This window comes from Cyprinodon tularosa, unplaced genomic scaffold, assembly GCF_016077235.1.
Source record: "Cyprinodon tularosa strain WSP-4 unplaced genomic scaffold, ASM1607723v1 ctg549, whole genome shotgun sequence".
Taxonomy (NCBI): domain Eukaryota; kingdom Metazoa; phylum Chordata; class Actinopteri; order Cyprinodontiformes; family Cyprinodontidae; genus Cyprinodon; species Cyprinodon tularosa.
Genome location: NW_024039284.1, coordinates 694,835 through 705,606, shown reverse-complemented (window position 1 = coordinate 705,606; position 10,772 = coordinate 694,835).

Genomic DNA, 10,772 nt, shown 5'->3' with positions numbered 1-10,772 from the left:
AAAATCCCCTCCAACTTCCAGCCACTGGCCTTCTCCTGGGCGTGCATATTATTCAGTCTGACTCCAGCCTTTCACTTAACTACAGGGTCTGACCAGGAGATGGCGCTTCTCTTTAGATCTTAATGTCCACAAATCATGACAGGAAGAATATTTTAGTACAAGGATTGATGTTTAAAACGGAGATGTAAGGGACCAGCCTAGGACCAGCCAGGGACCAACTAAGGGCCAGCCAAGGACCAGCCAAGGACCAGCCAAGGACCTGGTTGAAAGAGGAAGGAAGGAAGCATTCTCAATTCAAATTGTCAGAAATAGTGTTGAGTTCAAGGCTTTATATAGTGGACCAACAAAGCCTTGTTTTGGCTTAGAAAACATGCAAATTAAGCCAAAACGAGTCTTTGTTTTTGGTCCACACTATAAAGCCTGGATCTTAATGCTATTTCTGACATTATGAGATTAAAAAGCTTCCTGGATGGGAAGAGAAAGAGTCCAGTGGATTGTTATTTTTTACTTTTTTGGAACGACTACGACCTGGATGACTGAGAATCTTCACCGTCTCACCTTTTAAGCAGCTCATGGTCTCTTGTTCTTGTTTTAGTCTACTGTAGATAAACTCTGGTCTTACCAGCTACTACTACTGTTTTCATTCAGGTGATCATTATCGGATATTGATGCTTCAAGATCTAAAACATCTAATGGAGTTAGAGTGAGGATGAGAAAATGATATTCCTGACTGAGGGACCTAAATGATCTGGTTGACTTTTCCCTTCAAAGTGACCTGAGATGACGAGTTATGAACTGCTGCTATACTGAGTTGACCCAAGTGGCGCTGCGGGTAACTGCCGCCACCAACCAAGCCGCCATTGGAGCGTGCAGAAATGCAGACAGGACGTATGCACAGCACTGCACTGGGGATGCTGTATTGATGTTTTCGACGTAATGGTTTACTAAAAAAAACACCAAGCATATTTATGACAGCAACAAGCACCATGCTAGCAAGTCTTCTTCTACTAAAAAGCCTCAACTTCCTGTACCAAAGCTGTCGGGGTGAATGTCACTACGATCTGTACCATCAGCTCATTTGTGCATGCTCAAGCAGATGTTCATCAAGCTTGCCTTATAAAATGTAATTATGCTTCCAAAAGTTAAATAAAAGTTGCTATATTTAACTGTCAGAATACAGAACCGAGGACCTAGTACCCAGGCGAGACAGTCAGTGGGATTACTCAAAAAGCAATTGTTCAAAAACATTGATCTGTGCTTCAGCAGTTGCAGCAGCTAGCGCGTCTGAGGCAGGAAACTCTGGTTAACAAGTTCAGTTCATAGCCAGAGAGCAAGGTAGGATCCAGCTGGTAGGCTGCCATCAAGATGCGGTGGGCACCGTCCAGAGTGTCCCAGATGCTGCGGCAACGGAGAATATGCAGGAGTCCAAAGCCAGGCCTGGGGAACAGATCAGGGCAGACTCAGAGGTCCAGGTGTCCAAAGACAGTTCAGGCAAAACGTTCAGACAGGAACAGGCAGGCTCAGTGGTAGAGAAGCAGAACAGGTCAGGATCAGCAAATCAGAAATACCAAGGAACAAAAAACTCTCACCACTGACTAGACAGAAAAAGATAACATGGCTCTGATGACTGGATGCAAGCGCCTTAAATAGGGGCATGAGCAGGTGGATCAGATGAGCAGTGATGAGAAACTGGGCAGAGTTAGACAGGTGAATGAAATAAGTAATTAAGCTAGACATCAGTTCCAAGATCATGACATCAACTCACTAATGACTGCTAATACACAATTTATAAAATACAATGACAATTTGATGCTTTTTACATTTTCTCCATTAAGCAGTTAAACAAAACCGCAGAATATAAATAGACCGTGTTTATCTGTATTTTAATTGTTTTTTTCTTTAGATTACACACTATATACTAGGGGTGGAACGGTTCACAAAGTCCACGGTTCGGTTCGATTCACGGTTTCGTGGTCACGGTTTTCGGTTCGGTTCGATTCGGTATATGTTGATTGTTACACCGAAATCCCTTAAAAATTTATGGAATTAATGAAAAAATCCCCCAAAAAATAATGGATTGTAATTATTTTAAATGATCTGCAGAAACCCTGGATCATATCTGCATGTTTTGCTGCTTTGAATTGAATCATCTGGCGCATGCTCTCTACGATCTCCAAGGAACTCAGAGCGGAGCGGACGGGAGCCACAGTGGAGGCTGTAGGCTTTGCTTTGTGCAGGCGGTCTGGAGCGCAGCGGGGCTTCGCTTCTTCTTCTTCTTGTTTACTACTGGTGGTTGGCTTTGGTCGCAGTACCGCCACCTTCTGCTCTGGAGTGTAAACGCTTCGCCTATGAGAAAAAGGAGCAGCGCATGAACCAAACGCAACACACGCGAACCGAACCGAACGGTTCGGACGGTTTTCATAAATCGTCCCCTCCCTACTATATACCATAATGTTAACACAAAAGGACAAAATAAAACTCAAAAATGTTATATTTATGTTTACCGTAATTCCAAAGCTGAAAAAGTTAGCTCCAGGAAGTACCGGTATATAGGATCCCATTTCCAGCACAGATCGGGGACAGGCGACTGATAAAACTAAATGGATTTTAATGCATTTCATTTCTCCGGTTTCATAGCTTAACACATTGTTAACCTTTATCACATTATAGTTTAGTATTTTTAGGGAGGGAGAAACCTGATAATATTATAGGTCTGTTATACAAATTAAAATTGACCGTGCTACCAGTGGGGACTGGGTAGTGACAGGTGTCCACGCAGCTTCAGCCGGCGTCACATCTGCAGGAAATACAGCCTCTAATGCAGCACAGCCTGATTATGTTAATGCAGAGCTGCTTAAGTGGGCTCATCAGTTTGGGTTTTAACGCTTCCTCACCCATCAGCATGAAACAGCTGGACATGCATGTGCATCTTCTCACATGTCCTTCACCTGGTTCCTTTAAGTTTGGTATTAAAAAGCAGCACAAAAGAGGAAGAACTTCACAGCTCTGGATAATCTGCTCAGGGTGGGATATGAGCTTCCAGGGTTTCATTAACGATTGTTTTTCTGTTCACATGTCTTAGGTGTCGAGGAGAATGCTTTCCAGGAAGGCTTGCTTTGTGCTGATAGATAACAGATTAGTTTCACTTTGGAGCTCTGCTTTGTAACCAATGCTGAGTGCAGGGAAAATGTATTGATTCTACTTAATATTAGAGTTTGCCTGCAGCAGCAGCAGCATTGGTTTTATTCTAATTAGACGGAAAGATAAACACCTTTAGGTTTGTGGAGGTGACTCTATTTTCAGATTTAATGTCAACAAGTTTGTTTTATTAGACTGATGTTGTGTAAGTTTACCAGAGGATTATGAATATATTAAATAACTAGAACTGGAAGTTATAGTTAATATATAGCTCATTCAAATCAAGGGTAAAACTAATTAATTGTTATCAATTGAATGATTATAACTGTAATTTGCTTAATGACAAAGGATTTTAGTCTCTCAGATCAAAGGTTGGACAAAATCCAGCTGTTAAAAAATGGCTATCAGCAAAGTTATTAATCACCAACCAAATAAATGCGTCGGATGCTACTGAAAGAAGAGTGAATCCAGCCTGAGTGATAAATCTGTGTAAAATAAACACAAAATACTACGAGTTAAAATACAACTGTACCTTTTTTTAGATACTAATCACACAGTTATATTATATCTAATAACTAGTCAGACACTAAACACTAATGAGAAGCATAAGATAAACAAATAGAAGGGGAAGAAGTGTCCATTCAAAATTTGAGAGATGTTCAAGTTTTACGGTTTAAGCATGGAAAGTGTCCTTTAAAATAGCAGCAGATAAATATGAATAAACCCAAAATAACCCAGTCCTTCTTTTCACCGTAGACAAGCCATGATCTGCTTATCTGTTCTCCATTTTTCATTTGGATGAAATAATAGCTGCATGAATCATAACAGCAGACAAGATAGAGGAGAGCAGGAGGCGGGGTTACCAATCTACTCGCTCTGGAGAGCAGAGTTCGCTGCTTTTAGATGTTGTCTCCAAAGTCTCCAGTAGCAGAAAAAAGTCTCTAGATTTGGCGCTAGGAGCTTTTTAGAAATAAAAGCGCTAGAGGGGTCTGAAAAGTGGCTAAATATAGCGACTAAAGCGCTAAGTTGGCAACACTGCTCTTTGCATGGTTTGTTTTCAAATGGTTTGCTGCTGTCTGTTTGGACCTTTCTGAACATGTGCAGCAAATGGACTGATCCAATATGGTGGACACTGAAAGGGGGGGGCTGAGACACACTTAATAGTATCAGCCTTCTGATGGCATTTTAGCCAAAGGATTTATTTTTATCAAAAACATAATTAATGTGCAGAAATAAGGAATAGTTGTATTAACCATACATGTTTTATGGGGCCCCCAGGAACTCTGGGCCCTAGGCAACTGCCTGGTATTGCTTATGATATTATAACTGTGGATCATCTTGAGATTATTTGTCTTTTTTGGTATCAAATCTGTGAAAATCCACCAGATTGTATTTTTGCAAAGTCTCAGTGAACTAAAGTTGCTTAATCCCCAATTGTGAAAGAAATTGAGAAAAGCAGTGAAGCAGAAGGACGAGGAACGGAGTGTAATGGGAGGGGAAATGAGGAGGAGGGATATCCTGCCGTAAAGCTTCTTACCACCAAGCGTTTACAGCTTAAGAAAAGGCAGTGGAAGGTCGGTGAGGAACTGACGAGGAAGGACAGGCCTCCTGTGGGGGGGACAGTCATCTCCACCAGGGAAATAAAACAAGCAGCATTGTGGGAGGGTGTCCTGTTTCTCTCTAATCATCTCGCATGCCTCTGCAGAGACTCAGGTTCCTGTTAAAACCCAATGTGTGTGTGTGTATGTGTGTGTGTGTGTGTGTGTGGGGGGGGGGGGTATTTTAACAAAAAACATCCATCTCACAGTAAAACATTTTATTTTAGCCATAAATGAATCCAAAGATTTTCTGTTGCAAATCAAAGTTCCTCCCAAAGGGCAGAGTAAACACTCTGCTGTCCTCAGAGGTCGGTTTCTGTCGATTCAATGTTCTTTATTAAAGCTGCGTTGGCCTGATAATTAAGGAGGGAGCCTCCATTTGCAGCCGACTGTCAGAGCTGGTTCATGTCAAACCGTTTTCAGAGATTTAATTGTGCAGTGAATCAATTTTCTGTGCTGATGTGAAGGAATAGTGACTTCCCCGCTCTGGACGGGGCCCACCTTCTGACAGAAAGTGCCGGACTAAAATGACAGCCTCTGATTGTTTCTGATGGCTGAATATGAGCAGCATATTGCTCTATTGGCTCATTTTCTAGATGCATCTGTTTATTTAGGATCAACAGTTCCATCTCTGACACTCATTTAAATTGTCATTTCCTGATGCTGTGTTTTTTTTAAAGGCTTCAGGATTCTGCCAAAAGTCCACACACGCAATAAATACTACGAGCAGCGCTACTGCATTCAGACGCTCAATAACTTTTCCTCATGGGCCCGTTCAACAAGTAGAGAACTATGGGGCACAATAATCACACACCTGAGTGATTTTTCCTTCTCCGTGCGCGTGTGGTTTGATTTCCATGCGATCCAAGATGGCCGACATCCTACGTTGGCCAGTGTCCAAAGAAGCACATTGGACACTGGCCAACATTTTTCAGGCCAAGGACCCCAAAACTGATGGCGAGATGGAGCGGGGATCCCTACAGTGTGTTGAATTCATGTTAATGTGGATTTAAAGACATTTTAATCAGTGGAAAAAATTGCATGTGGGAATATAAAAAAAGTGTAACCAACAAAAACTTTTGCGACCCCCATGCTGTACCTCTGTGGACCCCCTAGGGGTCACGGACCCCCTGCTGAAGTCCTCTGGCTCTAGAAATAAATTAACTATGACTTTTTCATTTACTGTGGGAATAATGATTAACACAGTCAAATAAACACAGAACAAATTAAGGTTTTACCAAATTAAATTAACATAACAATCAAACCCCCATCAGAGCCAGCAGTTCGTCACACACAGCTGCTGCAGACGGGCTAACATATTTATTTGGGTTCTCTACCAGAGCCCTGGGAGCCTGAAGGTTCCGCCAGTATCTTAGCTGTTCCTTGAACTGAACTTTTCTGGATGGAGATGTCTGATGTATTTCCAGGGATCTACTGTAACTCCTCCAGTTTGGGGGCCACTGCCCCGAGGGCCCACATGACCATGGCTACCACTGATGCCTTGACCTTCCAGGTTTTCTGCAGCTCTTCTCTGTCCGGTTGGTTTGCCGTCACCATTCGGTCCGTCTGTATCTGGAAGTCCCACAGGATCTTGGCTCGATCATTCTCTACCATCTCTGGACGTGTTTCCCACTTTGACCTTGGGGTTTCCATTCTATACTCTGCACAGATGTTCTTGTATTGTATTCCAGCCACTTGGTGATGGCGCCCCATGTTAGCTTTCCCTGCCAGCATCTTACACCCTGCAGTTATCGATTGTGTTATGGTGGTAGATCTAGGCCTCTATTGCTCTTGTGCTCAGGGCTGGTCCTATATATATATGTGTATATATATATATATATATATATATATATACACTCACCGGCCACTTTATTAGGTACCCCATGCTAGTAACGGGTTGGACCCCCTTTTGCCTTCAGAACTGCCTCAATTCTTGGTGGCATAGATTCAACAAGGTGCTGGAAGCATTCCTCAGGGAGTTTGGTCCATATTGACATGATGGCATCACACAGTTGCCGCAGATTTGTCGGCTGCACATCCATGATGCGAATCTCCCGTTCCACCACATCCCAAAGATGCTCTATTGGATTGAGATCTGGTGACTGTGGAGGCCATTTGAGTACAGTGAACTCATTGTCATGTTCAAGAAACCAGTCTGAGGTGATTCCAGCTTTATGACATGGCGCATTATCCTGCTGAAAGTAGCCATCAGAAGTTGGGTACATTGTGGTCATAAAGGGATGGACATGGTCAGCAACAATACTCAGGTAGGCTGTGGCGTTGCAACGATGCTCAATTGGTACCAAGGGGCCCAAAGAGTGCCAAGAAAATATTCCCCACACCATGACACCACCACCACCAGCCTGAACCGTTGATACAAGGCAGGATGGATCCATGCTTTCATGTTGTAGACGCCAAATTCTGACCCTACCATCCGAATGTCGCAGCAGAAATCCAGACTCATCAGACCAGGCAACGTTTTTCCAATCTTCTATTGTCCAATTTCCATGAGCTTGTGCAAATTGTAGCCTCAGTTTCCTGTTCTTAGCTGAAAGGAGTGGCACCCGGTGTGGTCTTCTGCTGCTGTAGCCCATCTGCCTCAAAGTTCGACGTACTGTGCGTTCAGAGATGCTCTTCTGCCCACCTTGGTTGTAACGGGTGGTTATTTGAGTCACTGTTGCCCTTCTATCAGCTCCAACCAGTCTGGCCATTCTCCTCTGACCTCTGGCATCAACAAGGCATTTCCGCCCACAGAACTGCCGCTCACTGGATGTTTTTTCTTTTTCGGACCATTCTCTGTAAACCCTAGAGATGGTTGTGCGTGAAAATCCCAGTAGATCAGCAGTATCTGAAATACTCAGACCAGCCCTTCTGGCACCAACAATCATGCCACGTTCAAAGTCACTCAAATCACCTTTCTTCCCCATACTGATGCTCGCTTTGAACAGCAGGAGATTGTCTTGACCATGTCTACATGCCTAAATGCACTGAGTTGCCGCCATGTGAATGGCTGCTTAGAAATTAAGTGTTAAGGAGCAGTTGGACAGGTGTACCTAATAAAGTGGCCGGTGAGTGTATGTATATATATATTTACCGTTCGGTTCGACTGTCTCGGTTCGGTTCGCGTGTGTTGCGTTCGGTTCATGCGCTGCTCCTTTTTCTCATAGGCGAAGCGATAACACTCCAGAGTAGAAGGTGGCGGTACTGCGACCAAAGCCAACCACCAGTAGTAAACAAGAAGAAGAAGCGAAGCAGCGTAGCCGGGTGTAGCAAGGAAAAAAATCAGTTGTTGTGGAGAATTGTGTGGGTATGGCGAGTGGGAAAGAACAGGAGTTGGAAGACGCGCCAGCAGCACTTTATAGGTCTGCTGTATGGGACCACTTTGCATTTAGAGTGACCTACGATGACGGTGGAAAGAAAGCTGGGGATAAAAGTGCAACAGTGTGCAAGCATTGTGCAACACGTTTTGTTTGTCAGCGCACCGCTGCGCTCCAGACCGCCTGCACAAAGCAAAGCCTACAGCCCCCTCTGTGGCTCCCGTCCGCTCCGCTCTGAGTTCCTTGGAGATCGTAGAGAGCATGCGCCAGATGATTAAATTCAAAGCAGCAAAACATACGGAAATGATCCAGGGTTTACGCGGATCATTAAAAATAATTACAATTCATAATTTTTTTTTTCTTCATTAATTTCATTAATTTTTATTAATATTTTTATTTTTCGGTATAACAATCAACATATACCGAACCGAAAACTGTGACCACGAAACCGTGAACCGAACCGTGGATTTTGTGAACCGTTCCACCCCTAATATATATATTATGTATCAGCCACATTGACTAATTGTCACAGTCTTGGTTTTCCATTTGTTGTCCTCTGCTGCCCTCTTGTGTCCTCTTTCCCTAGCTCTGTTTTCTGCTCTGTCCTCACCTGTTTTCAATCCCCTCGTTAGCCCTCTCTTTGTCTCTGTCGCCTTTAAAAGCCCTCCCTCTTCAGTTCCTGTTTGCTGGATCCTCGTCTAACGTCTGTCTGCTTACATCGGCTCTGTTCGAAAACCTAGGAATTGTCCTCCAAGGACGCGGTCTACCTAGACTGGATCCTTCGAAGTCCTTGAAAATAAGGAGACCGGAAGAGTTTAGGCTGTGAATTCGACCACGTCTACCCTTCGGCGGGTTTTACCGCTGTATGCTCTGTTGCTTAGCAACCGTAAACGTTGACACACAAAGCAGGAAAAGAATGAATACAGAAGTTTTCAAAACTGTTTATTTCTTTTTTATTGTGAAGAGAACAAAGACTCACAAGAATCCAGAATGGAATAAAGGTTCCAACCACTGGGAGCAGGAACCAATCAAATCAAATGTAATGATAGAAACCTTAGTCAGTTAAAAAACCTGCTGCTGTCATTCTGCACATCTCTGATGTTGCTGCTATTTTCAAATATCCATTACTGTAAAAATGTCCATAGCTGCATATTGGTTATTTATTCCCCAGTTTTATATTCTTAAAACACTTTACAGAATTATATTGTTTATATTTTAACTCTTCCCTATTATGTTATTCTTATACATTTTTCTAAGGTCCACATTTGTGTGGCTATTTTCAATAATCCTTCTGTTACTGTAAATTTCCCCATTGTGGGACAATAAAGGGATTTTCTATTCTATTCTATAAAAGGGGTAGAAAGATATAAGTAAATCTAAACAATATATTTATAAAAAATATATCTGCTAAATCTCTAATATTCAACAACAAAAAATACGTAGTTAAGCATATTGTGCAAAACAGCAATAAAAAGATAAAAATCCTATCAGATTTATAGTCCCCACTCTGCAGATGTATTAGAATCTGTCCTTAAATTCCAGCCAAACCCATTTACACAGTAACAGATTAAAACCTTTAGATAGACCAAACATTACCGCCACATATCTGACTCAACACCCACGTGCGGATGCTGTTCCTGGACTTCAGTTCAGCGTTCAACACCATCATCCCACAGCACCTGGTGGAAAAGCTGGAACATCTGGGCTTCAACACACCCCTTCGAAACTGGCTGCTGGACTTCCTCACCAACAGACCTCAATCGGTCCGGGTCGGTCAGAACACCTCTGACGTCATCACCCTCAGCACGGGCTCCCCTCAGGGCTGCGTCCTGAGCCCCCTGCTGTTCACCCTGATGACATACAACATAGCGCTTGTACTTTCTGCGGAGGATGAGGACGGCCCGCCTGCCCCCGCCCATCCTCACAACCTTCTACAGAAGCACCATAGAGAGCATTCTGACCAGCTGTCTCTCTCTGTGGTGTGGAGGCTGCAGAGCCTCTGACTGGAAGAATGTGAGGAGGGTGGTGAGGACAGCAGAAGGAATCATTGGGGCACCTCTTCCCTCCATTAAGGACATTTCATCACAGCGCTGTGTGTCCCGAGCCCGTGACATCATCTAAGACCCCTCACACCCCCACCATGGACTGTTCTCCCTGCTGCCCTCTGGAAAGAGGTTCCGCAGCATCCGCTGCAGATCCACCAGGTTGTGCAACAGCTTCTTCCCCACCGCCATCAGACTGTTGAACCTTTGATCCACAAACCGAACTCTGCACCTATTGCACATTATCGGGCATCAAATGCTGCTGAACGTTTAACTTTTAGCCCTTGTTCATCTCATTTCTATTTTCAATAACATTTGTAACAATAACAAAAATGCACAATAACATTGTGCATTTTTTGCACAAATGCCTATTTGCACTGAACCACTGAAACTTGCACACTGTCTCTTATCCTCTGCACTGTTCACACTTTCACTGCTGCACTTTCTGTATTTTTGTATAACTTGTGCCATTTGAAATATCAATGCAACGTTCATAAGCTGTATGTAACACAATTTCGTTCTGTATGCACTCTGTGCATACAAAATGACAAATAAAGAAGTCTAAGTCTAAGTCAATAACCATTAAAACAACTATTTTCATTAATCTCAGACGGAACTATTAAATGACTTGTATTATATTAAACTGAATTTCCAATTTTCACCACTGTTCGGCGCCA